The sequence below is a fragment of the Miniopterus schreibersii genome (genome assembly GCF_964146895.1).
Source record: "Miniopterus schreibersii genome assembly, chromosome: 16".
NCBI classification, from domain to species: Eukaryota; Metazoa; Chordata; class Mammalia; order Chiroptera; family Miniopteridae; genus Miniopterus; species Miniopterus schreibersii.
Genome location: NC_138116.1, coordinates 41982406 through 41988219, shown reverse-complemented (window position 1 = coordinate 41988219; position 5814 = coordinate 41982406).

The window sequence follows — 5814 nt, the reverse complement described above, 5'->3', positions numbered from 1 at the left end:
TAAAGTTGACTCGATAGAAAGACAGGGGGTCAGAAACACTGCTCTTCCTATAAAGTCTTCTCTCTTCTTACCCCCCTCGTCCCCTAGCCCACAGTCCCCTCTCATCTCTCCCCTCCCTAGTTTGCTTGCTGATGGGCTCTCCCTCCTGCTGGGCTGGAGGTCCCTGGCAGCTTCCTGCATCGCCACAGGCTGGCTGAGGGGAGGGTGCTCAGAGCTCAGCCTCCTTGGTGGAGACTCAGGGGAGCTGCTCAGGAGGAGGCCCAGGGAGCCCGCCCGCACCCGTGTCAGGGTGCTCTGCCTCCCTCCCCATCCCGCCTCCCTCCATGGCAGTCGGCCGCCTGTGGCCTGGCCAGCGGCCCTGCCTGAGGCCTAAGCTCTGCGAGGGAAGAGACCAGCGCCCTTGCGCACTCCTGGGTCCCCAGCATCCAGCGCTGGGTCTGAAGCGTGCAGACGCCATAGATCCTTGCTGGCCGAGTGAATGCGCTGAATCTCCCTCCCTGCGCAGCCCCTCTCTCTGTCTCCGTCCGTCTGTCTTTCTCTATGGTGTGTGCAGAGATGGAGGGGCGTACATGGTAAGAAGCTGCTTATAGGGAAGGGTTCCTGGTATAATGCGGATGGCTTTGGAGTAAAAGCAGAAGAGAAAGACTGTAGCTTTTTGGCTGGTCTGTGTAAAGGCGACATTTGCAGCATGATTAGTGGTCTCCCAAACGGTCACAACTGCCCATTCCTCCGACAGGACCCCCGCATAATACGGCTGCACGCAGTGCCCCGCGTGCTCCCCGGATTCTCTGGCAGCTAAGACAGGCCCGTGACCCCGTGCTGGGCAAGGGGACCCGAGGGGACCCGCCGGCGGCCTCTGTGGGGGGTCTCCCGGGTCACGGCCCCGCGGGTGCAAAGGCGCCCCCTGCGGGCAGGACGGCGCGCGTGCGGGCTGGCGCAGGACCGCGGGCAGGCGCCGCCGGGTGGGGCAGAGCAGCAGGGGCGCTCGGCCTGAGCCGAACCCCGCGCCTCCCGTCTCCCCGACTCGCACGCGCCCCGCACTCACACTCCGCACTGGGGGGGGGTCCCCAGCATCTTTCGGGGGCGCGTGAGCGCAGGTGGCTAGCTATCAAGGAGGGAGGCCGCCAAGGGAACGCGACGGCGAGCCCTGCGCCCCCGGGGAGCGGCCGCTCCGCGCGCCCGGGGGCCGCTGCCCCTCCGCCCTCGGGCCGACCTCCGCAGGCGGGAGGCCGCGCGGAGGGCCACTACCAGCCGCCACCAGGGCAGGAGTGGGCCCCGCAGGCGCGAGGCCTCTGGGGGCGCAAGACGGCCCGCGGGGGCGCTGCTGCCGGGAGGCATGCGCAGTGGGAACAAGAGGGCGCCCCAGAGGGGCGGAGCCCAGCCTAGGAAAAGGCTCGCATTGGATTAGGGCCCCGGAACCCGGGAGAGCTCCGGAGCGGATTGGATAGGGGCTGGGCGCTAGCAGCCCGGGAAAGGGCGGGCGGTGATTGGTTATTTTGAAACAGCTCCCGGGGCCCCCGGGCGCGAGGCCGTGGACCCCGAGCCTACCGAGAGCGTGGGCGCTTCCCACGCGGTCGCCCCCTAGCGGCGGCCCGCGCTCCCCGCGCAGCGCCCGGGGCCGGGGCTCCGAGCTCAACCCGGACGGACGCCGCGAGGGCGCCCGAGGACAGAGACACGGACGGAGCCGGGGCGCCAAGCGCCTGGGCCCCGGCCCCGCTTCTGGGCCTGATGAAGGCAAAGCCGAACTTTTACAGCGGGGTGGACGGAGATGAGACGCTGGACCCGGGCAGCCTCCTGGTTCCGCCCCAGTAAGTCTTACAGCTGGACGGCCCCTTCCCTGCGCGGGGCTCCCCGATGCTTTCCCGGCGCCACGGCGACATCAGTAGCGGGGTGTCCCACAGCTCAGCTCCGCGCCGACACTGTCTACCTGGGGATGGCCTGAGATCCCACGGCTACGGGACCGGCCCCACGAAGTCAGTGTATTAGGTGATGAAGGATACAGGAGAACAGCCCCGCGGAGAGACGCGCAGGGCGAGGCCTGGGCGGGCCAGAGCGCAGGAGCTCCTGCCTCCGAGCGGTTGGGGCCTCGCCAACTTTGAAGCTCCCTAAACCCCGCAGTTTTGGGATCTTATGGCTCTTCCTCATTACTAATTATTAACGCCATTTCCATCTGGAGAATGGGGGTGGGATAAAGTCCTAAGCTAATCATGGCTTGGCCTTCCCAGTGACCAGCCCCCGTCCAGGGCCAGCCAGGAGCCAGTCACCTCATTGGAACAAAAGATGCTTTTGGTGCTCTTATCACTTAGGAAATCACAAGGGTTTTAGGAGCCCTGTGTCAGAAAGACACACACACACACACACACACACACATATTTATATTTATTTTTTTTCTTTCTGGTATTTCACAGTCTTTGATGATGAAAATAAGTCAACTTTGAAAAAGTCTTTCCTCTGGACTTTTGTTATTAAAAAAACCTAATGAATTATTATAGCCATTTATAAGAACAAATGTCCATTTCTGAGTAGCACAAGAAAAATTGTGTATACCAGTAAATATAACTTAACTTTTATAATTTTGGGGAGACTTTTAAATCTATGGAAGGGAACCAAAGTTTTGCCACCCTGAAGCTGCCTTTTTGAGAGATTGATTTTAAGCTGTTTATTAAGAACAAGACTCAGAAAAAAACCTTCTCTTTCCTGCCCAAGAGATTCAGACAGAGAAACCTGCTCAGGAAGGGAATTTTAGCATGTCATCTTAGCCTAATTTGAATTAAGTGTGGTAAATAGAGGGGCTTCAGGTGGGGATCCGTCAGCTAGAACCCCCGTGTCCCATTGTCTTTGAGTGTCCAGCAAGAATTTCCTTGCCATGCACGTTCTGCTCACCCATTCTCACTTCTGAAACCTAGGACCTGTCCCTTCCCTTATCTCCTTTGTCCACACTGTCTTATACACCTAATGTCACCTCACTGTCTTGGTAACTTTCATATTTGTGTGAATTCCCTGTGTGCATGTATTAAAATTTGATTTTCTCCTGTTAATTGGTCTCTGTTAATTGGATTATTATTAGCCCAGGCAGAAGAACTTAGAAGGTGGGAGAAAGAATGTTGATTTTGTTTATCCCCCACACTATTCATAGATGTTCTGCCTCTGACTTAATGTTCATATTCCATAATTATTGGCACAAATCATGGAAAGGGATGAGACATTCATTTGTGTATTTTCACAACATCTACAAATTAAATTTCTTGAAAGTCTAGAAGGTGCCGGAGCCACGGTAGGCCATCACGTAGGCCTGTGTAGATCACCGTGTGCCTCGGAGGTTCTGAGTGAGGGGCTTTACAAGCCTTTCTGCTCTGCTAATCCACCTGAGAGTCAGGAATCTGGTCGAGGCATCAAATCTCAGTTCCGAGAAATGGCGAGAGGAGCACGAAGACCTGCATCTGGGGGATGCTGCAAATGTGGAACTTGGACGTCGGTGGGATGTCATTCCAGAGTAGGTTCAAAATAGCATTAGTTAGGAGAGAGCAAGTTCTTCCGATGGCTCCAAATTGCCTTTTCTAAAGGCCCTCCGTTTGCACCACATTTTAAAGGGAAATGAACACTCAGGAGTTTCAGTGGGACTTCCCGTTTTCTCTGGAATTCCCTCATATCCAGGGGCCATACTGCTCAAGTCAGGATGATATCTCAGTTCAGACACAGAAAAGAACGTGGGCCGAAATTCATCTGTGAACACATCCTTAAGAAAATTGCAGCCGTATGTTTGCGGCGATCCTTTTTCTATGCACGCAGTACCCAGCGGTGCCCACAGGGTGGCGGGAGCAGCCACTAAATGCCAACCCCTGGCCTGAGTGGAAACAGATTTATAGGAAATGTAATCTTTTAGCTCTGCACAGCTCACAATCAATCTGTTGTTTCAAAACTGTGCAATTTCCTAGATTCTTGAACAAGCCTAGTTCTGCTTATTAACATAGGAAAGAGACAGGCCATAAAATGGTCTTCAGAAATGAGCGTGAGCCCAGAATGGAAGGCGGCTGAAGGCGGCTGGGCCAGGTAACAAGAGACCAGACCGGTGGCCAGGAGCCTGGGCGCTCCGTGCCTCGGGCCTCACCTAAGCCACTCTGCAGCCTTGGGCCTCAGAGTTTCCTCCGATGAATTAAGGAGAGGGCTGTGTGTGTGGTATCGATCCGCTCTCAGGTTTCCCTTCCGTCGGAAATCCTCCGATTTATGGTAAGGAGGTTATTTACACAGTCTGATGTGAGGCGGGGGTCTGGACCCATGTCCTGGTGGTAGGAAAGGGAAAGAAAATTGTAAAAGATTATTGCTTTAGGATACTTGAGGATAAATAGGTGTCATGTTTCTTTATTTGTTTAAAGTCAAATCAAACCAGAGCTCTGGGAGGCGAGGCCCGCGGGGAGGAGATGGCCGGCCGGAGGCTCGCTCTCGCTCTTCCCTGCAGGACCTCTCCCGGGGAGACCGGCCAGTTCATTTCTCAGAGGTGCAGGCCCACCACTGAGCTGCTCACTGGGTTGCCCTGCGGGAGGGAGATGCCTCGCAGAGTTTCAAAGGAACACTTCTGAACGCCTGTTCTTCTGTAAATCACTGAAAATTACGTGTGCTGCAGCAGCCCCAGTTGGCGCATCTCCTGCCATTCGGGATGCTCTGCTCTCCTTACCCACCTGCCTGACTCTGCCCAGACCACACTGATCCTCATCATTTTAAGTGCATTTAAATTTCTGGCCTACCAAGTTCCCTTCCATATTCTTCTAAAGTCTCTTCTCCTACATATTTATCCTTCTGTTGAACTCCAGGATTTTGGTGAAGCTCCCTTCCACTCCCTCACCGCTCAGAACAGACAAGCCAACAGCACAAAACAGAGGCCTTGGATTTAATCAGCAGCATGGGAACTTTATTTAAGACTAGAATTGTCACAGAATTACCTTCACACACAGAGTTATGGTATGTTTATGCCTTTTTTCTTTAGATTTGCTTTATGTAATTGGGTGGATATAAATTAGTGATCAAAAATTAAGCAAGATCCGTGTAACAATTTTAACAGAGCCTGACAATCTAATTCCTTTCATTTTTCTCTCTCAAATTCATCTTTCTATCATGGGGCTCATCATTTATGCATATTTTGATTTTATGTTAATCAAATTTTGTAGTTGTAAAGCATTCATGATTTTGCATATCAATATCTAGGAAGGTTTCTTAGTTTCCCTATTTTGTGCTTTTTTCCAGATTTTTGTGTCATAGTCGTGCTGGCTTCCAGATAGGATTGCCCCACTCTGCTCCACAGCAGTTTACTCAGCAGAGAGAGAATCTGGTTTTCCAATTTGTTAGAATTCTGCCATATTTCATCTGGGTCAGCACGTTTTGAGGGTAATATTGAATAACTTTTTAAAGATACTTGCATACATATTTGTCCATTCAGGTTTTCCAACACTGAAAAGAGTGAATCTGTGTAGTTTATGCTTTTGCAGAAGTCAGCTTTTCGACGTGTATATATGCGTATACACTACTGTGTGCATTTGTACACAGCGTGTATATACTATTCTCATTAATTTATTCTTCTTCCTATATATTGTTACATCTCCTCTCTTTTTCTTAATGTTATATATTTGCTGTTTCTTTCTCTTTTGCATTTGATTTAGCAATTTTTCTTTCTGATTGGTATTATTAAAGCACTGAATTTGGAAGTCCATGTGGGCCAGTAGATGTGGATCTGACTCCCTTTCTTGTGCCTGAATATATTCTCAAGGGAACTGAGTCATTTCAACCTAAGCTTTCTCCAAATCAGTGACACTCAGATGGCTG